General features: G+C 40.2%; 1 long non-coding RNA gene across 2 annotated transcripts; it reads right to left on the reverse strand.

The window, feature by feature from the left end:
- Window positions 1-27,941, reverse strand: LOC309349505. Of its 2 annotated transcripts, none has more exons than XR_014159982.1 (3): window positions 27,615-27,941; window positions 20,897-21,125; window positions 1-163 (listed from the first exon to the last, which is right to left on the reverse strand). It is a non-coding gene; the product is annotated as an uncharacterized lncRNA (long non-coding RNA). The 2 variants fall into 2 exon arrangements; XR_014159983.1 differs by lacking the exon at window positions 1-163 and adding an exon at window positions 17,077-17,150.
- Window position 27,942: the final 1 nt, after the last annotated feature.

Raw genomic sequence — 27,942 nt, forward strand, 5'->3', positions numbered from 1 at the left:
AGTTATTTATTTATGGCATCCCTGGAAACGTACAGCCAGGGGCTGGGTTATTGTCCTCTGAGGAGATTTAAAACAATATGATAGAAACTGCAGCTGGAGTTAATCTTCCTTCTCCTGGGCAGGACAAAGATGTTGTTCCATGATAGTGGAAGGAAGGAACAGTCTAAATAAATAAAAGAAAAATCTATATTAGTTGCCTGTTACATTTAACATTATGTTATATTTGATATATGATAGCTGTTAAAGATTACTCATTGTGTCTTGAAATCTCCCCTCCTTTCTTGATGTGTATACTTGTTCATGTTGGATATTTAGAGTTCATGTTTGGGAGCAATAATATTGTTGGCATCCATTTGTTTTGAAAAACAATGGAGTGCACCTCCAGGGTTGAAGTCAAACTGCTGTGTTAGCAGTACCAAGGTGACCTTCCCTGGGCACAAGCCTGGGCAGTGTATATGGAGGTCCTGGGCTGCCCAGACAACAATACCACCCCCCTCTCAGCCTCACTGATGTGGTCCAAAGGAAAGCAGAGCAATACGTTTGGTACCAGTTTGGCTGTAGCAGTTGCCAGAAGAAGAAATACAGGACACCATCCAACCATCTTAGGGACTCCACTCTGGATTTGTGTAGGGTTTACTCCTTAGCCTTTTCCTATCCCAAAGATATCCCACAAGGCAGTCGAAGAAGCAAATAACCAAGGTGTAACAAATAATGCATGACCTTAGTTGAAGTTTTGCTTGCAGGTAAGGTTCAAGCACACTGAAAGTAGACAAAGAGGCAAGAATTTACATTCTGCCTTGTTAGTTCTTTTCTTCTTAGTAGTTAGTCCTTGTCCTTCCTAGCATCCTATGATGTAGAGGCCTGTTCAATTGCAGGACACGGAAGGATAAAGTGGGAGAAAGGTCACCTACATTAGCAATACTGCGGTGGAAAGAGCAGAGCAGCGTGATGTATTCTGTGTTTCAAGAGAAACAGGTTACACATATTTCCAAGGTATATTCTATGTCTAGTTATTATTGTTATGCAAGCTAAGGCTTCACTAAGACAGCTAGACTAGATGGACTATTGGCTCAGTCCAACAGGCTTTTCTTATGTTTTTCTGAAGTTGCTCCTCCCCATTGTTCTTTCAACATATAAGCCTGCTAAGGCTTCGTTTTATTGTTTATTCTTTAAAAGCTGAGTTGTACATGAAACAGATGAACAGAACTGGTCCCTCCAAGGTTTCATATTCCCAAACATCTTCTGGCAACTTCTCCTCATGGGACCTTGGCATTTTTTGCAGCCAGGTATTTGGCACAATGTTGCATTCAAAGTATATATAGCTTAAATATACTACAGAACTTTATCTGACAACGGGGAAAAATATTATATGTAAGGCAACAGGTGGGTGGAGCAGCTGGTATAGAAGTGAGCAGCCTGATCATACACACACACACACACACATACACACACACGGGAAAAAACCCAGAGTAGGTTGCGACACAATAATTTTCTTAGGAAATTGCAAATCTCACAATCTGTTAATCAGAGCTGATGGTGTGAGTGAGTGTGCCAGGCAGCAAGTCTGGGAGATACTAGACTTTGCAGGAAATGCTCCATTTGAGACCTTCAAAGATCTTGTTGGTTTTGGCTCCAACCTATTGGCATCTCTAATGCAATCCCACTCATTCAGGAAGGTAATTCATGGTCAAAGTGCATGACGAGATTTGAAATGTCACTGTAACTTCCACTGTTAACCTATTTGCTGAAGTGTGTTAACTGGCATGGTAATGCTCTACTGCACAGATGGCCTCTTTAAAAGTTTTGAAGGTGTTCAAATAGTTGCTAATAGTTAGCATCATATTTAGTTTAGCATTTGGCCCCATTCCATAGACAGCTTGGGCTGGTTTTGTGTCAGAAAAAACCTAAGGAGCTGCCCTTCTTTCTTTCTTTCTTTTTCTTGGAAATCTGGTGAAATGTGTTCACATTTTATCACGCTCATGAGCTCAATGGAAGCATGACATGGGAGATGCATGGATGCCTTGCCTGCTGTTTTTTTCTTTTTCTAAAATCAACCCTGAACCTCCTCCCCTAGTCTGAATGGTGCTATGGTGCTGGGGGAAGGAAATCCAACCCTTTCATATCTGGGCCATGATCCTGATACAGCTCACTCCTCCTGAAGCTGCTCTTATTTTATATTCTGCCCTGATGTATCCTCTGCATGGCTAACAACTTTAGCGGAAGGCATTTGGGTTTGGAACTGTAGAGCAGGAAGAAAGGGTGTGGCCTCCTTTGTCTTCACCACAGCCCCAAATGAAATCGCCCTTCCTATGGTTACTTTCAGCAGAAGAAAAAAGATATTCGGAAATGCGTCCATGCAATTCCTGAATCATTTTTAGTTTGGCCCTGGACTCCCAGCCATCACCTTTCATCTGCCTTGTGGGATGACACAGGCTTTCCTTAAAAGGATTGATGGCTTAGTATATATGAAACCCCCCAAAATGAACAACATCATCATCACCGCCATCTATTTTTCTAGAAAAAAGCACTGTTTAGGACCAGGGGGTGGGGGGAGAAATCCCTGAGTAGCCCCTACATTACTCATGGGTTCTCTAGTCCAATTTCTATCCATAGTTGGATCACTTGGATCAATTATTTGATATTGTGTTTTAATGTTGTAATTCATCCAGGGACCTTAGCATGAAGGGCAAGTTCCTATTACTATATATTTTGTTTGCACAGATGAACTCTCATTGCTGTTAGTGCAAATCATGTGTATTCGGAACAGTAATATCCTTTCTGTAGATAAGAGGCTGTGATTCATGAGACATCAGGAAGATCCTTTTTTCCCTTTATGACAGCACTTATGAAAATGATTCACAATAGATACATTCACCTAGAACTCTCCCTGTGTGCTGAATATACTATTCTCCCCCTTCCCACACTGTGAGTAGCAAGTGGGAAGCTCAACCCAGCCATCTCTTTGATGTTCATCCATTTCATCATGCCCCTTAAAAATTCCGAAACACTTCTTCCTTCAGAGCTTATCAAACAACTCTCCCTTTAGACCTCCTCAAATACCTGTACCTCATCTTTTCAAGTTACTCAAGCTGCTTCCTTTTTCCCTTGCCATAACAGCAGAAGCTATTAAGAGCTTCCCTGTCAATCACCCGGAAAGCCTCCCAGGAGATCGGATTAGTATTTGAAGTCCAAGCTGAGAACCAGACAGAGTGCGCTGTAGCAACACACGGGGCGGGGGGTGGGAAGAGAGGGGAGGGAAATGCGTCAGAGAGAAATTCTTATTTCATGACAAGTGAAACAGAAATTTTAGGTGGAATTGGGGGAAATAATCCTGTACAGGTTCTGAGATTATTATCTCCCAAATAATACTTTACCCAACATATTACAGAAACTTTTGTAAGTGGCTGAATATTCAGCTTTTGTGATCCTAATACTACAGAGAGGTTGGCAATTATACTTGCATTTAAAGCTTTGAGGTCTAGTCAGGGTCCCTGATGTGATGCCAGATGAGTGAAGAGACAAGCAAGTTTGCAGTGATTATTTTAAAAGGTATTTCCACCCCCCCCCCAAAAAAATCTGTTGGACTAGGATAGATAGTGTATGTGCAAGCTTGGGAAGTTATTCCATATAATTATGAATATATATGCAAAAACATATCATCTTATTATCAATAATAAAATGTATTTATACCCCATTTTTACCTGACAGGACTCAAGGCAGCTTACAAATAAAAACAGGAAACAATAAAAACACAGGAAAATGTCATATTGAAAATGTTAGTGTCTTGATGTAAGACAAAGGTGATGAAATAGCAGCTTTATTTAAATTAAGGCTGTGGATGCACTGTATATTTAAAGAACACCCTCGCCAAGAATCCTGGGAACTGTAGTTTGCTAAAATGGTTGGGAAATGTAGCTCTGTGAGGGAGTTTAACATGGAGTTTTATGGGTTCTCTCCTGGACTGGTTTATGATTATAGGCTCCTAGGGAATCTGGGATGAACCACAAGGGATTGTTTTCACACGCTCCAAGATGTCCCACCACCCTTGAATTTCCCCAGACATATGAAAGGAAGCAATGTCTTTGAGGAGAACTCCATGGTCATCATATGGCCTCACAATACAGGCCCCAGCACCAATGCAAGCAAATGCTGAGGGCTCCCACAACCAGCGGAAAGCAAGATTCAGTTGCCAGAATGAATACATTCACTTGAATACATTCCGAAATAGTTGGAGACTGTTTTGAGGACCAGTCGCTGCATTTTTAGAAGCAACAGAGGTGCAAGGTGAAATTTACAAGTGAATACAAAAGAAATTTTGCTTGTGAATGTAGGATATGAGTCCCCTGTCTCTTCAAATCCTGCATTTGTTTAAAGTGCTTTGCTTTGCTACCCTGTCATTTGCTATCCTTGGAGAAAAAACTTGGTATTGGAATGTAACAAGCAGGCTAATAAAATTAGGAATCCCTGTTTCCACTGACAAGCCTTAAGGGGGGGGAGTGGTTGCTGGAAGGGGTTGTACTGAAATATCAATTTTATGTCTTGAACTAGCTTCTTGACATCAGAGGCTTGGCCTTGAGGCCCTCTGACTGGTTTGGCCTCATCCACTTCTCAGTTCTTTGTGCAATATGTCACTGCCCTCAGAGTGCACAAAGTAGGAGGTTTGTTGGCCCTTAGTTTGGCTGAGAAGGAAAGAAGATTGTTAGCGCATGGATGGTCAGTGCATGAACACAATATATGTACTGAGTCACCTGCAGACACCAGGGATTCAAAGAAGGATTTCCTGCATGCAAAGCAGCTGTTCTATAATTGACAGATCCATCTATCCCTAGTCATAGCTCAGTTTTAGTTCTCTTAAGTTTCTCATTTTTCCAGTCTTAAAATTGGTTTGCCACATTTCTGCAGCATGTTGCAATGAAAATAAAAATCATGAAATATCCTCAGCACATTTCTCTTACAAAAATACATTTTTTGTATGTAGTTTTCACTGATATACACATTTTTGCAAGGAGGTTTCCAGAAAATAATGCATTTTGAATGCAATTTTAATTTCCCCCTAATATATCTATTTTTGTAAAATTGGTTGGCTGGACAACTGTATCACAAAATTCAGAGAAGTGCACACTTTGAAGAATGAATCCATTTCAGTTCTTGTACTGTTCACCTTTAACTGTGGACAGAGTCAAATTCCCTGTCCCCCATCTCTAGCTATGATTCTTTCCCTACATTAAAGACCAGTGGCACCACACATTCACACTATTATTGTGGCTGCAGGGGGCCACAACTGGCGGGGGGGGGGAGCTGTCATAACTCATCAAAAATCCACACTCCTTCAATAGAAATACCACCCGGTGCATGTACACAATTTGCTTCCCTTTCCTCCTCTGAAAACCTCTTGCACCATCCCTGAAATGGTGCTGACGGATGGGACTTGCAGTCAAAAACATGGAGGGCACAAGGTTAGGGAAAGCTGCCCTAATTGCATTTTGAAAGTGTGGGAATTCAAAGAGCTATTTTAGGATTCTAAGGGGGGAATTCTAAGAGAGATAGTTAAAGAGAAATCTAGGTGTTACTGCAATGCTGTGGACCACAGCCAGCATCTTTGAATGTGCGGCAGCTGTATAAAGAATTCAGCCCCAATAAAGAATACTCTGAGCTCGAAATGAAATGCAGGCATCTCAGTTTTGTTGTCCTTAGCAAAGCCCTTCCACACACATGGCACGCAGCAGGCTCACCCACACATTTCCACTACCACAGAGAAAAGTGAGTGACACACTGGCAATTTAGGAAGAGAGGAAGTGCTTGGTATAAAATAATTTAGTCATATGTTTGTTGTTACTTCTTAACTATTTACAGTTATACCCTGCCTTTCCACACTAGGTGGTCAACAAGAGCGATGTAAAAAGACAGGGAGTGGTATCTAACATTCTTGGTCCACTAGTGCAATGTTTCCATGTTATGTAACAATGGAATGCAATGCAACAGTTTGCATTAGGGGAAACTTGTTGCACGACAGATGGTGCAACTAAGTTACAAGCAAGCTGCTTATGCACAACCTTCTGCAACAGTGTCCTGCCGGTGCTGAACATTTCCTCAGTGGAACAAGAATACAGTGGTACCTCAGGTTACATATGCTTCAGGTTACATACGCTTCAGGTTACAGACTCCGCTAACCCAGAAATAGTGCTTCAGGTTAAGAACTTTGCTTCAGGATGAGAACAGAAACCGGGCTCCGGCGGCGCAGCAGCAGCAGGAGGCCCCATTAGCTAAAGTGGTGCTTCCGGTTAAGAACAGTTTCAGGTTAAGTACGAACCTCCGGAACAAATTAAGTACTTAACCCGAGGTACCACTGTAGAATGCTAAGGGACTTCAGTGTTTTAAGATTTTCAAAATATGTTTTTATTGTTTCCCACCCTAGAATCCTTTGGGAGGAAGACAGGGATATAAATTTTATAAACAAAACAACTAACTTAGCAGCACATCATTGGACACAACTCCATGCAAAAGCACATTAAAATATATATATTTTTTAAAAAACAAATAAAACTGCCGTCAAGGAGTTATTTTGCTATCAAAGTGACAGCAAAAGCAGACAGAAACAGCATAGCAAAAATATTCTCTTCAATTTCAGTTTATTTGACCTATAGACCATAAACTTCAACTACAGTATAGGGTTATCAGGACAGGAATAGCAGAAAAGAAACAACACAAATGCACACAAGTTGTGCCTTTTAAAATGGGAGTGTAACAAAACCCACAAACCATCAGAAACCCTAGAATATTTATTATAAACACATTGATTTGATTGTATTTTTATTGAGAAAGATGAAGTTAAACATGGCATCTTCCAGGAGGTGGCAGCATTGCTAAAGAAAACAAGCTTGGCATTACCACTACAGTTAATGGAACCCAGCTGCTGCAAACTGGTGAAGAAGGCTGGCAAAAGAAGTTACATTTTGCCTTTTCCTCCTGATGGACTGAATGATTCTTTGCATGTCATCAATCAACACAGAGGTCTCATATGTGGTCAAAATCCATTGTCTTGGGCTTACACCTGGGGATTCTTGAGGAACTTGACACTTGCAGATCCCTGATATGAACTTATTTGATCCATACCCCTCAAAGTAATGCACCAGTTGAAATTTAATAATAATGATCCCCAAATGTCCCAATGCACTTGCCAGCTGACATAAGTATAAAGCAACTGTTGGAAATGCATATTTTGACAGATGATACATTTAGGTGTGAATAGTTGGGTGGATCTATTCCCCCTGCCAAAAAAGAATAACAGAAATGAGACCAAACATATTTATGGGTGAGCACACATGGAATATATTTATCTGTTCTGTTAGTTCTATGCCAGGCTTCCTCAACCTCGGCCCTCCAGATGTTTTGAGACTACAGTTCCCACCATCCCTGACCACTGGTCCTGCTAGCTAGGGATCATGGGAGTTGTAGGCCAAAAACATCTGGAGGGCCGAGGTTGAGGAAGCTTGTTCTATACCATCTGTCCACCTGGTGCTCTCTGGGTGGCTCATGGCATGTTAAATCTGATAAACCAATAAAGCAATATTAACAATACAAACTATTTATAGCAGTACAGTGGCACCTCTGGTTACGTACTTAATTCGTTCCAGAGGTCCGTTCTTAACCTGAAACTGTTCTTAAGCTGAAGCACCACTTTAGCTAATGGGGCCTCCCGCTGCTGCTGTGCCGCCGGAGCACAATTTCTGTTCTTATCCTGAAGCAAAGTTCTTAACCTGAAGCACTATTTCTGGCTTAGTGGAGTCTGTAACCTGAAACGCCTGTAACCTGAGGCACCACTGTAGCAGCTAAACACTTTGCACCAGCAGAAACACAAAGGGACAAATATAATAGAAGATTGTGGGCACGGACACTAGTATAAAGGCTATTTAAAATGATAGTAACACAGACCAGAAACAGACCGATCAATGTGCACTTTGCAAGTTGTATGACTGAAGAACAAGCACTCCAGTTCTTAAAGTCCTGATGAAACTAATGTTAACTTAAAGCGAGTTTTCACCTGACGCCACATTCTGGCATTTACATACAGCTATTCTGAGAATACTTCTCAGCACCTTCCATGAAACACTTCCCACCCTTTCATGCTGGGTGCCATATTGCATCGGTGCCAATAAGCATCCCATTAGCTGTCGATATAACGATGAGAAATTTGTATTGCCCATTGGAATATGATGAACAGTACACTAGGAAGCTGCTTGAGGGCTGCTGGCTTGCTCCATTATCAGGAAATGATCTCTTCTTAGTACTAGTTGAAGTACATTTTCATAACTTTAAAAAAACAGGCATCGCCCCCCCACTCCATATATAACATTCAGCCTTTGAAGTCATATATCACACATTTATCTGCAATACTATTGCTTCCAAGCTGCATCTGAGGACAGACTCTAGTCCTTGAAAACTCGTGCTAGAAGAAATCTGATAATCTTCTTTGAGGTGCTGCAGGACCCTGTATACGTATAGAATGAGCATGAATTTAATTTGTATCTGAATGGTTATGTCTGCATTATGTTCAGCAAGGAGGTGGTAGATCAGAATTGAAGTTTCTATGTGGCACATAGAAATTTTAAGGACATGAGCCCCCATTCCTTATTTGTAGCTTTGACCCATTCATTTGTCACGGGGTTGGGCTTCCCACCATGTAATGGTTGTGCAGGATTACAAGTCTTAAGTTAAAGGAGGTTTTAAATTTTTGGGGGGTTGCTTTTATCTAGCAGCATGTCAGTCAAGCGGCTGGACACCCCTCCACTCAAACTATGGTCCAGTTTACCTTGGTGCATGTGTACAAAACACACAGAGAATTCAGCACACAACACACAAGGGGGGTAACACACAGTTCCCTTTATGCATTGATCAAATGAACATGCAGAGAGGGCAGGAGGCTCTGTGCACCTCCAACACCACGCCTTTGAGTGTCAGTTTCTAGGAATCACAAATGGGGAGACTGCTGTTGTGCTCAGTCCCTGCTTTTGGGCTTCCCATATGCATCTGGCTGGCCACTGGAGAACAGGATTCTGGAATGTCCCATTGCACTAGCAGGACTCATTGTGCTGCCTTCTGGTGGTGTAACAGCTTAGCTGAATCACTTCCAGTGTGTACAATTAAAAGCAAATGTCTCTTTTTAAAAAAATGATATTTATTACTTTTAAAACTTACAAAAAAAAGAAAAAGAAAGAAGAAACAAAAGAAACAATACAATATAGACAATACAAAACACAACCTTAACATCTAAACACCATAAACTATACAGAACAAAACAAAAACAATTTAACACACATCATACCTTTACCATAATCTATCTTTCATTCCCTTGTTTCATTGACCTCCTCTCACTTCCCTCCTTGTATTCCACTTCTATACGTTATCTCAGCAAATCCTTTATCTTAAAATATTTTTAATCTTATTACCCATTAAATCTAATATACCTATTTACACTTAACCTCTTAAAACATTTCCACTAAGGCCAAAAAAAAAAAAAAAAAAAAAAAAATATCCATTCCAAGATTTTTCTATCCCTCATTAAATTTTACAAAATTTCCCTATATAGACTTTAAATTTTCCAATCTTCTTCACCGTCTCCTCTTCCTGGTCTTGGCCTCTGCCAGTCCTTTCCGTCAATTCCATATAGTCCATCAACCTGGAGATCTTATGTCCGAGGCTCTTAACTCATCTCCACATCCCTTCTGCCAATCTTCTTGATATTCTTTAATTCTAGAGAGCAGATCTCGGGGAAGCTCCGACCCAACAGCACTTTTCTTCCATCTTGACAGGTCAACCAGATTCCCACAGTTAAAACTAGAATCCATAAAATATTTCAAATCTTGTTTCAAGGTTCCTCCAAATCCAAAGGCCCCCAAAGCTCCAATCCCCTCCTGACCCAAATCCATGTCCCAAATGTCAATTGATCCCTGCATAAGGGGATCTCTCCAACCTTCCCCCTCCAGTCCAGGCCAGGCTCCGATCCTCAAAATCTGACCTCTTCCAGTTTCAACCACAAAGGGCCCCGACCTGTAACCCTCAACCTGCCTCTGTGAGGTTAAGGCTCCCCCTTGTATTACAGCAACTTCCTCCTTCTCCTTTTCAACTATTTGCCCTGTTGAAATAGATTCCTGTGCCAGATCCTGAGTTATTTCTTTGTTGGTATTCACTTTTAGTCCCGAAATGTCAATTTTAATACCCATAGCATCTATCTTCTTGTGAAGCTGTTTCAGCAAATGATCTATCCTGCAAAATGCAGACACTATTATCTCATCTGCCGACATTTAAGTCCAAGGTCAGTCTCTAGTTCTCACAATTCTTATCGTACAGCTGGATTCCTCAGCTCGACTCTTGTAACAGTTTCAGTTCAACTCTTGTAACAGTTTCAAAGACTCCCTCTAGGGGGAGCAATCTCCACTTGTATCAATCCTTTCCGACACAATTCCAAAAGTAAAATAGTTTCAGTTTTCAGTTACTTTTTCAATTGCTTTTTCTTCCTTTTAAAACGCAGAAGCTGACAGTGAAAGCAATATATTTCTCTTACTAACTGACTGTTTTTCGCTGTCAATGAACTCTTCCAAAAGTCAATCTGTTGGCAGCCCATTCCCAGGAGTTCAGAGCAGTGATAATTTAGTTTTTATCACTCTCTCCTGCAGGATGCACAGTCCACAATTTCATTCCCCTGCTTCCAAGGGGGGTTTAATGGTTTCAATCGATGGAAATTTAATCCTTTACATGAGGCTTTCCAAGACCTTAGCTTGCAACCTCTTTGCTTCAGTCTGTTTACAAAAAGGGAAGGCGGACTTCCTGTCTTGAACCTTCCCCGCTCGTTGCCAAATTAAGGTATTTAAAAATCCAATTTTCCGTTCTACTCACGGGTTGTTGTTTAAAGTCCAGTTGTCCTCAGGAAAAAAGTCAGCACTCTCCAACAATAGCAATGCGGCTTCACTCCGTGAAAGAAGCAGTCAATTCAAAGCACCGCGCCACTCACCCCATGTCGCTCCGGATCCCCAAAACAGGGTTTCCCTGCGAGTAGGGGAGGCGCGAATGGTGCCAGCCGAATCCCAAGTTCACAGGCTTCTTCCGCCTGTGATTTCTATGGGTCTCCGCCTTCGCCGTGGCGGTCAGACCCTACTTTTCACGGAGCAAGTTCCTCCCGATCGGAGGAGCTCCGCCATTGCCGGAGGCGCCAACCCCGGAAGTCCCTAAAGGCACCTAGACATTCCATTAAAAGCAAATGTCTATGGACTTCATATGAGATGATTCTGAAAATGTAGTGGCAAAAGTACTACGTGCTTTGAATGAAACAAATAAATGCCCCCCCCCCCCAATTTCATTAATGGCTAAATTCATATGATGAAAGCTTCCCCCCATGCAAAGATTGTGCCTTTCTCATTTACGAACAATGATTTTGAAGGAAGACTATTGCAAAGCAAGCGTAACATCCTTGCCAAGTATTGTTTAGTTCCCATCACCATGCTCATAAAAATATATATGGAAAATATCTGTACTACAAAATAGAAACATACAAATTTATTGCGCCCTCGAGCTTACAAAGTATTTCCATTTTGATCCTTAAGGAAGCACTTAGGTTGGCACACTATCACATTTCTTCAGCACTAAAGAAGCAATAGCATGCTGCTTGGAAAATGCAAATTTTCTCACAAATGCCATTATGAATGCTGTGAGAAATGTGATTGTATGAGTGTCAGTAACATCTGTTGGTCTCTATTGGACAGTGCCTGTGATGTCACTAACAAACATATTCTCCCCTGGTTTTGAGACCAAAAGTCCTACTATGAAATAAACAAAAACTGTTGTGAGCAAGTGTGCTACTGTTGCTTGACTGTAGCCAACACAGTATAGCATTAAAATTATTTCTTTTATAAGCATTTGGAAAGGATCTTTGGGAAACAAGGGCTTAACTCTGCTTGGGAACGCCTTCCCAGATGTTCTCTCTAGCTGGTCATATGAGAAAGAACTTCCCTTATTTGCTTCTCTGATGTCATTGCCTTCCATACATTTCCCCCATCCTTATCAACAGCGCATAAATGTACCAGTGGCATTTCCAAACTCCTGCTTGCTATAGTCATGCTTCAGCCTGGCTCTCCCCACACTCCACCTCCAGTTTAATATTACGTTCAGTCCCTCTGAACCTGACTTTCAAAGCAGATTTGAATTCTGGATTAACAAGATTGGTTTCACATGAACTTGATGCCTAAACCTGACACCCAAGTAAGTAAAAATAAAATAAAAATCTGTTATCTTTTCTATGGGACCAGAAGGACTAAAATAGTATTTCTGTGCTGGGGGGAAAGTATTCACTCAGCTCTGGCATGGTGGGTTGGTGTGTTTTGGTTGAAGTCTTTCACACATGTAGGCTGATTAAGTCCCACTGAAGTAAACAAGGTTTCAGCAGCCTTCTTGTACAAAATTGCAGCTGCTTTTCAAAGATTGTCCACAAAATGTATTTGATTCACATCACAAGAACATCAGAAGAGGCTGCTGGATCAGACCAATGGCTCATCTACTTCAGCATCCCATTGTTACAGTCACCACCCAGATGCCTATGAGCACTCTTTCCTCCTGTGGTTACCAGCAACTGGTGTTCAGAAACATAACTGCTTCCAGTTATGGAGATAGAGCATAGCCATCAGGTCTAGGAGCCTTTGAAAGACTTATCTTCCATGAATTTGTCCAATCCTCTTTTAAATCCAACCCAAGTTAGTGGTCATCGCTGCCTCCTGTGGGAGCAAGTTCCATCATTTTACTATGTGCTACGTGAAGAAGTACTTTTTAAAACCTGTCCTGACTCTCCCACCACTTTCTTACCAGGTCCTCTTCTCTTAACTTCACCCATTGTCCCCTATGGAATAGTGGGACAATGTTCTTGACGCTATCAAAACTGTTGGGCTATTTGATGCTCAAAGATTGCTTTCATGCACTGTATTCTTGTCTCAACAAATCACTTCCTCTCTTGTAGTTCTCCCCCCTGTAGTACTCTCCTCTTTTAATTTTAAACTGGTATCCAATTGTTTCTTTAACCAGTTTGACTCGTTTTGTTTCTGTTCCTAAATCCAATTCTCCTCTGCTCTCCTGGTTATCAAAATTCTTCATGGAGTTGCTCCACCTTTTCTCCTCTTCATATCCAAATGATCTGTTCCTTGCCTTATTCATTCACAGCTCACATCTCAGTCATCTCTGGAGACTTGCCTGCCATCCTTTAATTTATTATCTGCTGGAGATATATACTTCCAGTACATTTTTGTGCCTACTATTCAAAATGATGAAAGAACTGAACTCCAAACTTTGTTTCGTGCTTAAATAGAATTTTAGGCTGTGATCTTGTCAACAGTTTTATTGCAGGCTTCAAAAGGACCAGAGCTGATTTTTTTTAGTGTTTTATAATTAACAGAGCCTCTTCAGTTATTCCCAACATCTCCTGAGCAGATGGCATGTTTTCTCCTCGTTATTTATTTAGAAAATTTATAATCCACTTTTCAATCAAGAGATTCTCAAAGCAGAGAACAGTAAAACAGAGCAATAAAACCAATAATAAAACAACAACATAATCATGATGAAAAATGGGGTGGGGTGGGAACTGCAGCAGCAGAAATTAAAATGATGCTAAAATCTACCCTGGAGATCTGAAAATGCACCTGGGAGCATTTCTGTGAGCTCAGATAGGGGGACTGTTAGCCAGTGGAGTAGGGGGTGGGGGTGGGGGTGGGGGTGGGGGAGCACACTACAGCCCTTTTCGCATGTACAATTTCATGCAAATGATATAATCTGAGCAAGGACAGTGGGTTTGCGCATGTTCACCCTATTGCCACAGTCACACACCTTGCTAGCCCTCCCCAATGCTACTGGTGCATTTGGATGTCTGCAATGGGGCAGCTTGGGTTGCCCCCATAAGCTGGAACCCTGAGCACTCAGAAGATTGAAGTGTGTGTGTGTGTGTGTGTGTGTGTGTGTGTGTGTGTGTACCTGACAAATTGTAGCATTTCTTAGCAAAGGTTTCTCAGGTTGCTATCAGCAAAGTATTCTGTTTTCCTCGGAAATATGGAACGGCATTCAACTAAGTTTTATTCAGAGTAGACCTACTGCAATTAATGGACCTAACATAGACATGTTCATTGATTTTACTCTGAGTAAAAATTAGTTGACTACCACCTGCAATGTGGGAGATGAATAACCCCATATATATCCAGAGCTATCTAACCTCAATTTTAAGTGACGTTTAGCAGAGAATACATGTAGTTTTGTTCCTCTGTGTAAAATGAGTACCAGAAGGTGATTATGCCCATCATGCTAGATATTTGCGGCATCCTGGATTTTATGATGACATGAGTGACAAATCCACTCTCTTACTGTTTCTTCTTTGGCAAATTATTCCATTTTGATGGAATCTTGTAGGGCTTTCTGCATATCTAGCTTTGCACAGAAGTTCATTATGGACAGCTTTCAGCCAATAAGCTCTTAAACACCCTATTTCCACTAACTTGAGCTTGGCTTGTGCTGCTACACCATCTTCTGTACTGAATCCAAGAGAGAGCTGAAATGTTCTTTGCTGCACAGCACTGTCACATTAAGAAGCAGTAACAGAATTTGAAAATAACATTTTTTATAGGAATAGTGTTCACTGGTAGCATTGGGAGTACAGAAGGGCCAAATAATTTTCCAACAATTGTAAATACTTGGCTTTTCATTTTGAATCCCTGTTTTGTTCGCCTGATCAGATTTCTATGGATTTCTTTCAGATATTGAGTTCACAACTGCATCAGAGCATTGCATTGTTTCATTTTAAGTGGTTGTTATGGACTCTATGTTATGTAAAAGGGTTTCCTGTAAAGGTTTCATTACCTAGAGAGAATATGTATAAATTGATACACTCTGTACATAGCTAAATTCTATAACTCTAAATCAGTGTTTGAAAATGCTGGTTGCAGAACAGTCATATCTGAAAGATTGTTGTGGGGGATGTATGTGTTCAATAACTGCTTTTGGGTGACTAAATTGCTCTCCTTATCATTTCAATTGTTTTACAAACTTTTACTGCATTAACTGTGCAAGCCTAAGTTTATTCAGAAGTTAGCCCCACTGCGTTCAATAGGACTGTATTTCTAGGACTGTAGACTGACATTGTTGAGATTCATAGTTTTCTTTTTTATGACATTAGCAGTGTCGGCAGTGAGAAGGAAGTTTGTTTCCTGCTTTAACTAAGTGTTGATTCCCTAGGGGTGAGTAGGAGTGACATAGATATTAATGAAAAATAGATTAATTTTTTTGTCACAGAAGCCTTCACACTCTTGCTTAAAGATTATTATTGTGGCATCTTGTGCTTTCTTGAACCTCATAAGGCTCCTGCTGTAAACAGCCTGCTTGTTAATCTACCTTATTATTGCTCCCCATTTCTTGTAAATAATACATGCCAATGGAGGCATCCAAAGCAAAGATGAAATACCCTTAATCTCATTGGAAGCTTGATCCAATCCCACTTTGTTTTTAGCTAAGAGTTTCAGAGTCATAAAACAAGGTTACAGCTTTTGTCTACATAATCCTGAGACACATTCCTAAACTTAAGAAAATAACATATGGTACAGATTCGAAGATCAGAAGATGACTAGCTGATTAGCTGGTAAAGCATTGTTGGTGTTTACTGCTTATGCTATAAAGGAATGGAAATATAATATTCTGGCAGTGTCTTCACTGGCAGAAGCTTCATAGTTTGACATGCTACAACCTTTTATTGAATTAACCTCTGGTGTTTAGCCAGGTGTTTTTAACCTAAGGCAGGGGTGGGGAGCCTCTTTCAGGCTAGATTTTAATGTGGCCAACCTTACAAGGGCCACATGCCAAGGCTGTATGGGGCCAAAGGCAGAAGTGAATGGGTGAAAGACAAAACAATAATTAACAAGCATAACAAACACTTACACACACAGAGGTATCCCTTTTTCTGATCTTTAAGGGTTAACCCCACACCCTATACTTCCATCTACCTGAGCACTGGGGGTGGGCATGGATGGAAATGCTGACTTTGACTATTAAAGACCAGGCAGTATATCTCTTATCTCTAATATCAGCACTGGAGGTTCCAGATTTCTTTTGCTGCAGGGGCAAGGTGTCCCTCCTAGTCACTCCACAACGAACGGCAGAGAGTGTCGGTATGACCTTAATGGCAGCTGATAGCATCATAAAATGGAAGTGGGTGACCCTAAAAGTGCCCACTGGGCAGCGAATGCAGATCTGCCACCTTTCCCAATCCACCACCTGAGAGGTTGCTCACGGGAGGTTGCATTGGTAAATACTAATCTAGATCATAATGATAAGACCGCTAACTTGATAACGCTTCTAGTTGTTTGTAGTTGGGTTATTGAGGACAAAGACAGCAGTATAGTATCAATGAATAATGTGTGGCTCCAGTACCTTAAAGAAATGGATGAGACGGGCAAAGCATGAAAAGGGGTCAGCTTTCAAATGAGCCAGTTTTTAAGGGGTGCTGTCTCCTTTTAACATTTCCGAAGGTCTGGTCTCAAATCCCCCTTAAGAAATATGCCGCACACATCCCCATCTGCTCATAGCAGGTGCAGTTAGGATGCAGAAACAAAAACATTATCTAATTTTCATGATTTCATTCCCTTTCCTAGGAATTTGGCAGATCACTTAATCTGCCTGTGTGCCTCAGTGTCAATCTGTGAAATGGAGAAAATGTTTTATCCCTTGCTTCCCATACATGTTATCAGGTTAAGTATATGATGATTACCATAAAAGGGCACATTAAAGATGGAAGGTGTTTAATGTTGTAATCCTAAGAACTGTTGTTTTGATTCAACCCCCCATGAGGCACTGATGTTGGGTTTGGACTGCCCCATTTCTTTTCAGTGCCAGAAAGCTTGCTGGATTTGGGCCAGTGTTTCATCCTTGGGAAGTGCATCCCTATCTGGTGCAGAGCTATCTAATCCCGTGTTTACACCACATCTATAGTCACTTGTGCAACACTTGTGCCCCAATCTAGCTAAGGAGAAGCACACTTCCATGATCATATCCCTCACTGGCTAAAGAACCATATGCACAAATGAATTCTATGAGGTTATCCTCCATAAACCAGCAGATGGGATTGTGCAAGCAGAGCCCTAAAAAAGAAAGAAAGAAAGAAAGAAAGAAAGAACGAAAGAAAGAAAGAAAGAAGGAATTTCAGTCATAGACTGGAATCAGCAGTAGAGTGGGGCATGGATCAGTCTCCTAATCACCCTTGCTTACCAGACAGTTGAGTGGCTCAATTTTGGGTTTTAAAAAAGGGTTAAGTGTGAATAAACCCTGCTGCCCTGTGCTCACTGTTTTATATCAAAGCCCTAGGAAGTATAGTTATAGCAACAGACCTATCAAGTTCCTGTATGGATTCTTTGGCTTGGAATAACAGAGGCGCACAGCTTTCAAAGGCTGTTTGTGCCCTGGCCTAAAGCCTATAATGAATCTCTTTGGGTGCTTATTTATATATTTATGACACTGGCTATCCTACTCTGCAGTCTTTGGATTTGCACAGCAGTTTGCAATGAAACAAGTAACATCAAACACAACAAAATCTTCAACAGGAAAACAGCAAAACAAGAAAAGCAGAGTTAAAAACCAATGGTTCTAAAATGCCTGGGGAAATCAAATAGCTTGCTGGTGGGCTCTTTAAGAGATACACCTATGACCTATGGTCTGAGTCAGAGGTGTGGCCTAGCTGGAAAGGTTGGTCCCTACTCTATGTAAGCTCTCAGACCTCACCAGAAACAAATTTTGTTAGCCACTAACTCAGCTTGCCAACCTAGCAGTTCCTGCCAACCTAGCAGTTCAAAAGCACGTCAAAGTGCAAGTAGATAAATAGGTGGGAAGGTAAACGGCGGGAAGGTAAACTGGCGGGAAGGTAAACGGCATTTCCGTGTGCTGCTCTGGTTCGCCAGAAGCGGCTTAGTCATGCTGGCCACATGACCCAGAAGCTGTCTGTGGACAAACACCAGCTCCCTCGGTCAATAAAGTGAGATGAGCGCCGCAACCCCAGAGTCGGCCACGACTGGACCTAATGGTCAGGGGTCCCTTTACCTTTACCTTTAACTCAGCTTGCAGTGAATGTCTACATAAGAAACTGAAGACAACACCCAGAGAGCCTACTTGGAAACATAATTCTCATACATATACATCTTCCATAAGGTGTAGTGTACCAATGTTTGCCTTTGCCAACCTTGTGCATTTGTCATGCTAGCTAGGGCTGATGGGAGTTGTAGTCTAGCATATTCAGGTTAGGAATAAGGAGCAAGGCACATTCAACTCAGAGCTAAATCGTTTTACCTTCAAGGAGCCTGCAGATGCCAGTTTGTACTCGAACCACATTTTTTTTGTACACTGGATGAAAACTCTCATTTATAGCAAATACTGTAAAACTTTTTCTTTCCATCTTGAGATGCTTTTAGACTTTGCTAAGGTAGGAACACACCTGAGAATGCATTCCAACCTGAGGCTATTTTAAGACACATGAAGTAATCTTACTGGATCAATCTAACATTTCTCTCTCTACAGAAATCAACTAATCTAGTAAATGCAATAGTTGTAAAAGAGATTAATTTGCATACTTTCTCAAATTCTTCACTGGGATGACACAAATAAAAAACATCTATCTACAGGTATATAACCCTTTTATCAGGTGACACCTGGTGATGTGTTCAGTGTAAAATTGTAAGGCAAGCTGTTACTGAATTATAGTCAAGGTCAGGGAAAACACATTTATTTTACTTGTAGCTGTATCATTATCAGTGGCCTCTGATGATAGATCCACTTGAAGAAAAAACACAGCTTACCTTGGTGAATTTGATTTATTAACATTGCAACTGACAAGGTTGCCCGTTTGTTAGTGCTTATTTTATATTTGAATAGCTTTCAGCACATAAATTTGAGGTATTGCTGCAAGTTACTTAGCATGTTTCATATATCATATGGAAAGGCAGATCTGTACAATAATTCTCTTGATATTTCTATTTGGGATACTACCCTCTTTTTTTAAAAAATGGGCACAATTTCTAGGATGACATCTGAACTCATAATTCAGAGTGATTCCATTTAGACTACACTACGAAATGATGGCTTCACTTTTTGGCCTCCCATTTTGATTTTTGGTTGAAAGTATTAGAGGGAGCATATGTTGAAAACCATCCTCTTATTGTGAAAATAGTCAGTTCTTTCCAGTCTTGTTTGTTGACATTCGTTTGATTGTTTCTCTTATTTGCTGCTGATTTGGAGCCATTTTTTTCTAGGACTCTTCTGAGGCAATCCATCAGGAATCATGTAGTGAAATGTGGTTGCTCTAACGTTACATAGGAAATCAAATTTGACTATGTACGGACTTCACTGAGATCAGACTAAGTTCATTCAGAGGGAAGGAAATGCTTATTGAATAGGCAAACATTCCGCCACCCTCCTCCCCATTTCAAAGCAGGCATGAAAAATCATAAATAGAGGGTTGTCCCCTTTTCTTTGTTAGGCTGTATATGAATCTTGCAGTGCGTAAAGTAAATATGATATATCATAGAGAACAATAGGAAGCTACATACTTGTTTTCCTCTTTAGTTTTGTAGCACATTGGCTCATGGGGAACTCTGTTCTTTGATTCTTCTTAGAAATGAAAAATACAGCTTGTATTATCACAGCTTCTTATTCTATTTAAGTTGTATCCCGAATAGTAATAATGGCCAGCAAATATTATTTTTTGAACAAAAAGGGCCAAGTTAATTTGCTTTTTATGAACTTATGGATCCAAAAGCTGCATGTCAATCCATCCACACTGTACCTTTAAAGCACATTTTATGCACATGTTTACCCACAAAGAACTCTGGGAACTGTAGTTTGCAAGTCACAGAACTACATTCCCCAGCACCCTTAACACTACAGTTTCCATGATTCTTTGGGGGGAAACCACGTGCATTAAATGTATGTTAAATGTATGGTTGAATGTGACTTCCAAAAGCTCTTTGTGCAATCAATTTCCACTTGTACAAATCCCCTCTGCCAAACTGGAGCCCCTCAGCAGCACAGCCCACGTTATTCAAGAGGGCACCAAATCCACTGGAAAGGCTTTTGAGGGACACAGGGGGCTTCAGTGGAGCAGAGAGGAAGAAAAAGATGACTTGTATGGGTGGTTTTCCAGTCACTCAACCCTTGAGTTCAGCCCATAGATCTTAACCGATAGACTGACATATCTGAGACAAAATTTTACTTTCTTTATTTTCTTACTTCTCTATCCCACCTTTCTGCCAAGGTAGAGTACATGTGGTTCCTAGGAGACCTTCCATGTGGGAGAATAGTCTGATAGAATATGATTAAATGTCACCCATTTAGATTAGTTGTCTCTGGAAAAGAGGCCACTAATAAATTCTGCGCTTAAATCAAATCATAGTTGCTGCATATATTTTCAAGCTAAATTGTTCATTTATAGACCTTTGTATTAGCTTTATTTGTGATGACGAGACAGTCATTGTATAATTACTGCATCCTAATACAGAACATGCCCAGTGTACTTTATATGTAATTCAAATTCTGTAGAATTACAGTGAATTATAAATAGACTTTCAACATCGAAAGTAGGTTAAGATATACAAATCTGTTGTTTTAACCATTACAGTTATTCTCTAGTGAATCAAAGTTACCTCAAGTAATTTTAATATTGCATTTTAGCTTGTGTTAATCTTATTGAAGAATAAATATGGGTTTCCTCTTATGCAGTTAGTGGAGCCAAACTATTATGAAGAGCACCGACATGTTGAATCATACATAGAAATTAGCTAGGGGTATTTCATTAACAAACTAATTCAGTTATTTCTACAGACTTATGGAAAATGATATTCACCTCTTGGGGATAACTTTTGGCAGGAGAAGACAGTTTTTCTTGGCATCTACTGTACATCACTTCAATCTTTGGTTAGTCAGTTCTCTCCTTCGTGATGGATGTTGCGCACACACTTGTTAAGAAAGTATTCAGCAGTTTATAATGCTAGAGCTTCACTGATCAGACGTTCCAAAGGGCATCCAAAACATTTGTGTAATGAATGTGTTTGGATGAATAGGAGAGCTGTGAGCTGAAAGAACACAAGTAGGACACATTTAATATCAATAACCAATGGTTCATATAATGACAGCTCTCCTGTATTTCCTGAGTTAGGCAGAATCTATGCCAAAAATCTATATTGTTCATCAAAGAAACTAAAGTCAAATGTTAAGAACAAACTGTGCATAACCCAATTGCTTGAGCATACCAGGGGAAGCATGTACATCTAAAAACCCAATTAATGGTGTGTTGGGTTTCACTCTGATGAAATGTGTACTAGGGTAGGGATGGGCAAATATGTCATTTTCGGTTTCTCTTGGTTTCTTCTTTTTCCATCCTTAACCAGTTCTCCACATTTCTACATCAGTTTGCAAGGGAGGGGGGTGAATAATTTGCATGATTTCTCCCTCCAATATATATTTTTATATGCAATTTTGCCTCATATACACATTTTTGCAAGGCAATTTTCCCTGATATAATGCATTTTTGTATGATATTTTCACCATTATATGCATTTTATATGCCCACTTTAGTATATGCACACATTACTTGGCTGGAGAGCTGCATTGCAAAGGTCAGATTTTGAAGGACAGCTGTGTTTCAATTCACAGATTGTTTTGGGAAATGTGAATTTCATAAAATCACTTTTACATGTAAATGGAACCAAATTTCTACCCCATCTCCAATTGGGGCACGTGTGGGATGGGTGGGTGAGGCTAGAGCTCCATTCACCTTTGTTGCAGGACATACCGTATTGGCCTGAATATAAGCCGCACTCCCCCCCCCCCCAATTCCGACCGTGAAAAGTTAAAGTGCAGCTTAAATTCATGACCTTACAAAAAATGACTTTTATGATATTGCTGCTGAAACAGAACAGGTGTGAGTGCTTGTGGAATTTTAAGGGAGTGGCTTATATTCGGGTATTGTGTTTTTTCCTTCTCTCCTCCCCCCTTGAATTTTAAAGGTGCGGCTTATATTCATGTGTGGCTTATATTCAGGCCAATATGGTAAGTATGCAGATGGAGGAGTGGGACCATACTTTAATTCAAAATACAAATGCTGCCCCATGAGAAACCAGAGGCCTTCCTTCTGGATATTGTTGGCCAGAAGGTGTTAAAGAAGGATCGAACATTTTTTATGTATGCAACAACGGCAGCAAGGATTCTCATTGCAAAAAACTGGAAAACTCAAGATCTACCCACACTGGAAGAGTGGCAGATGCAGCTGATGGACTATATGCAACTGGCTGAGATGACCGGCAGAATCCGTGATCTGGGAGAAGAGAAGATGGAGGAAGACTGGGAGAAATTTAAGATGTATCTACAAAAACATTGTAATTTGGTTGAATGTTAAGAAGGATGCTAGATTATAAAAAATTGGCCACCACTAAACTAGATTTAAATTTGATGATAAGTGAGACTAAAGAAAATATAAAAATTTTTTGGAAGAAGTGCTAGATTATATTTGAATGAGTGGACATGAGATTGTAAACAAGTTGATAATTTGTTTGGGAAAAATTTTTAACGATGTAAATGGGAGCGGGAGACGTGAGGGAGTCCAAAGAAGTGTTGAAATTGTTGTAAAAGAAGTAAGATTGTTTATTATGTGTGCATTTATATTTAAAAATCTTAATAAATATTTATAAAAAAACAAAAAAAAACAAATGCTGCCCCATGCCTGCTATTAGTTCCAAGAAGGAAACCTCCATTGATACTACTCCACTGAGGCTTCCCTCTCAGGACCAGTAGCAGGTGGTTGGTCAAGACCAGGGTAGAAGAGGAAAGGACTGCAGCAGGGGGCAAAGGCCTTACAACCCAACACCCGCCCACCTTTCCAGTGCCAGGATCTTGTCCCAGAATACATTCCGCACACATGCTGTTTACTTCTTAAAAAACCATTTGTGCCATTGCTAATTGTGAGAATGGCGCCAGAGGTGAATTTAGGGGAGTGCAACCAGATTGCCCACACTGGGTGCTGAGTTGAGAGGGCACCACAACAATGACTTGGAACAAAAGGTGAGAGGTGGCAGCGGGGGGATAGGGGAGGAATTTTGGCGTTGCACAGGGCGCAGTTGAAATTCAAAAGCCCAAAGTCCACCACTGACAACATTTCATCTAGTTTGGCATAGAAAAAGTGACATTAATGTCCTATGTGTAACTGTAGCCCACCCACCCCCTTAAAAAAATAGACATGTTTTCAAACAGAACAATAATGTAACATCTTGTCCAAATATTGTACATTTCATTGGCAATGTAAATAGATTTCTTGAGTGGAGATTGCACTGCTTCAGTGTCAGATGTAATGTTTTAAGTCCTAATTTTTAAAATAATTGTTTGCTGTTATGTGATTACAATTTATTATGCCTAAAGCAACCTGAGGACACTTTGGAAATTGAGATGATTCGTTTTAAGTGTTTTATCCTAGTGAGCAAAATTTTAATCATCTGGTTTTCTAATCCCAGCTCTGTTACTGGCACAGTCTGTAAACTTGGCAAGGTCAATTCATCTGCTCTGGCTTTAGTTATTCCAGCTACAAAATCATTAAGAAGGACTCTCTGGTAGATGTGTTTACTTATGTGCTTTGTGGATATTATAAAGAAGTAAGAGACAGCTATAAACTGTTGAAACCAATTTTCTTTTTAGGATTCTGCATGCCAGTATCTAGTATGCAGTATTTTATCATAATTAATTATGACCAGCAGAGGAATGAGTTATAAAATGAATAATTTACAAACCTCTTGGCCAAATCTGTATCAAAGCTCTATAATTTCGCTTTCCCTTGAAACTTCAAGTCCCAATGAAAAGTAATTGTCTCTTTACATGTAGGATTGATTCAATGACCTCTTACAATGCCATCAGTCCCACTAGTACTAGATGTTGTTGTTGTTATTGTTAATAAAATTTCTATACCACTATTCATCGGAGGATCACAGGGTGGTTTAAAAACACAGCAATACATAATACAGTGTATATATATACCAAATCTTGCCTCATTACTTGTTGCAATATTCTGCTTCATCAGGTGACTAGTGACAATATAGTTGACAATACTAGCATATTTTTTAGTAGAGTGCATTTTCTTCAGGAACATTATATCGACACCTCTGTGTTTCCATGACACCACATTCAGGAGTACAATCACTGTGCAGTATTGGAGCAGCCATAGCTCAGTAGTAGATCACTTGTGCTGTAAGCAAATGATATTTGGTTTGATCCCTAGTAGCTAGGATTAAAGGGATATCAAGATTGTAGGGCTAGGGAACACCTCTCTGCTTGCCATATTGGATTGCTGCTGTCAGTCAGTTTAGAGTGGACTAGACTTGGTTGAAAGGCAGATCCATAGGTACATAAGCATTCTGTTTCCGTATGTGGATGATCCTTTTGGCATTATTTTCTTGGCAAATAACACACTCGGAAGCTTCTACTTATTGAAGTTATCTCGAATTATATATTCTACATACCCTAAAATGTACACATTCTTAACTTTAAGTGATGTTAAATACATACTGGTACTTCTCAGAATAGCAGACACTTATTTCTAGTAAAGACTCTCCTCCTGCAAAAGAGGGGAGTGGTTGTGGGCGGGAGCCGGTCTCCGCCTTGAGTTAGCCCCCTGCCTCCACTCTCCTGGCTGGCGCACCACGCCCACGGGCAGGCTCCCAACCAGGTGCCTTTGAAGGGGCGTGGACGGCAGCGTAAATCGCTGCTGTGCCAGCCATGCAGCCTCATTCTTCGTCGTCCCGTCGCGAGTCACCCACCCTCCACTCCCTTAGAGCTCAGGGTCTCAGTTTTCTTTTGGCCTTGCTATGGACCTTAGGTTGGTCACCCTGGTTGTCCGGGGGGCCTGGTAGCAATTTTTCCATTTGGTATTAGGCTTTGTGGTTTTTTCGCCTACCTCGTAGCAATCGTCACAACTTTCGTGGTATTGGTGGGTAGGTTAGGCATTGGAATAATGTGTTGTGGCGTGTGGAAGGGCTAGGTGTGGCCATCACCTACGCCTTCAATTTTTGGGTATTCCGTTAAAGGAATCCGGCGGTCGTGTATTCTGTCCGATGCCTGTGTGGCGGGGGGCCATGGCACGACCCTCGGTGACATCAGGGGAGAGCTTATAGTTGGATTAGCATCAACAGGCTCCACCTACTGGTGAATAAACCCCCCTTTTAGGCTCACCCCCTCCGAGTGGGTGGAGTCAACTGACGTAATCCAATGCCTAAGCCAATACCTTTTCACTTGCTGTAATCAATAAAGTTGTGGCCTTTTCTTGCCCATTAACCTTATATCACGTGTCCTTGTGTTTTCATTCCACTATGCGGGGATCGGGTCCTCGAACCGCAATCTCTATCTTCTTTCAGTCCAATTATACAACTGGGTGTAAAACAATACTGATTCTATTATGTCTTCCCAGGATAAGTTACAACTTGCATAAATTATAGCAGTTTTCTCTTAGATTAGTTGAGATGGAGTGCTGCAATTAATTCAAGAAGCTGAATAAATGTCACTTATATTCTGCAATCTCCTCAGTAAAATTCAGTGCTTGGAATGAACTAGCTGAGTTGAACAAAGTTCACTAAAATAGTTCAAAAAACTACACCTGAAAGTAGTTCCCATATTACCAGGTGAACTAAAGGTGAATTAAGTTCATTTTGGAGCACAACTCTGAATGATTTCTGATTGATCTTCACATTCATTCATTCCCTCCCCACCCATCCCTACCCCAGCAGGAGGCATTTTAATGCTTATTAGGCAGATATTGAGGCATTGCTGTTTCTAAGAATGCCTAGTCACTTAATCCCTGTTGTTAAGCAATGAGAAGGAAGGAATATGAGGCATTTCCTGTATCTTTCTTGCTGAAGAGATGTACTCTCTTCCAACAGTAGCAGCTTACAGTGAGAAGTACTGGTACATAAACAAAGCAAATGATACCTAGTGCCGTTAAGTGTTGTGGCTGGCAAAATTAAACAGGGCAAGCATTTTCTATTATAGAAATACAATTATGGGGAAAGCTTCACTAGCTGCTATTCTGTCTTTCAGGCATCATATTACTTGTGTGTGGCCCTTGGTTTACTTTTGGAGCCTATACTTCATTATAACAGCTTGTAAGATTCTGAACTCAACTTGAACTAGTTTGTTTTGTAAAATTTAATTGAACCTAGATTATTTTTGGACGGGATGATCTTGAACTATAGCTTGTTCCTTTTCAAAATGAACTTTCCAGCACTGTTAAAATTATAGCAATAGCTATTGTACACAATTTATTTTATCTTTAAAAAAATAAATATTACTTCCAAATGAATCTAAAATCCTGGGAGCAAAATCCAGTTTAGCCTTTTCTAGTTTTTTAAAACTCCAAATGGTAATGTTTACTGATTATAGTTTTGTATACAGATTCTATATCTGTGTAAATTATTCACTGATATATTATGTATTTCACATATGATTTATATCATGATTTATCAGTTTGCAATGCACATAAAGCTGATAGGATTAACTTTGTGATATATTTTGCCACCACAAAATGCATTAAGACTGATAGGTGATAACTATGATTCAACATGAAATGACTATCATACAGTTAGTTATCTGTGCATCTTCTAAACAATATATCAGTTTGGCAAATAATCTATTGTTCAGTTAGGAAAATAAAAACTTATTGCAATGGCTGAAACCTTCACTCAAAATGAATGAGATGCAAGGATGCACAAGGTCTATTTATTATGGGATTTAAAACAATGCAATGTATGGCACATATCTTAATGGCTCTTCAAACAATTATTGACAATAATAATCAAGAACTAAACTGGATGGAGTTGATTCTCCGTATGCCAGCTGTGATCAGAGACACAATAACCCAATTTTGGAGGGATCTAGCCAGAGCAGATATTTCATACTGGTACACAAAGGTGTGGGAATCAGCTCTGCTAGAAAAAAATGGCATATAAACTGAGATTCTCTAGAGGTTAAAAATTAAGGACCAATTTATTTTGGTATGGTATGATTTTATTGTTGATGATAATAATAATATAGAACACAGCCAATCTCTCCTCCCCCACCTGACATATAAATGGCCATGGACAATACAATAAAATAGGAATACTTCGCAAACAATGGTTTGCTGAAAATGCAGCTTATCATCCTGGAAAATAAGGGATAGCCATGTTAATAGTGTTTTTATTTTTATTAAATATTGATTATGCAGAATCCTCAAATCTGAATTAGAACCAAGCCATAGTGGGCTTTGAACTGGCATCCTAAAGCACATCGGGCAAAGATTCAACCTCTTTGTACTGTTTATTGTACAGCCACAGCAGCATGAACAATTCTTTACCCTTATAAGTCAGAATAGATCATCTGTTGCTCCTCTGCCCGTCTAGAGGCTTCTACATTCCCTTGTTGCTCTGAACAATAGCAGATTCTGCTTTTGCTGCCTGCTCTCCACCCTCAGCTTCATAAGAAGCAAGTCTTATAAATAGTTTGGTAATGAAGAAATTTAAGTGGTTTAACAATTTAAATAGCTTGCATACATATCTATCTGATGTCTTTTCAGTATCTGATGTGTTGACTCTCCGGAAAGGATGAATATCCTCTCTGGTTCACAGATAAAACTGCACACTGGGAAATCTCCCAACTTGCCCAAAGTCTGGCAGACTCTCTGTGACACGTAGTGAAGTATGAATCATATGCTTTAGATCATGTACTCTCAAGACAGCCTACGTTGACATAATAGGATTCAATTAGCATAACATGACCTCTCATTTAGTTCCAATTTTCCAAAGTTGAAGCACTTCAAAAAGCAGTCAAGAGTGAATATAATTGTTTTTTTTTTTTAATGACCAGGTCATGGCCAGAAAT

Source organism: Podarcis erhardii (genome assembly GCF_964252035.2).
Source record: "Podarcis erhardii genome assembly, chromosome: 9".
NCBI lineage: Eukaryota > Metazoa > Chordata > Lepidosauria > Squamata > Lacertidae > Podarcis > Podarcis erhardii.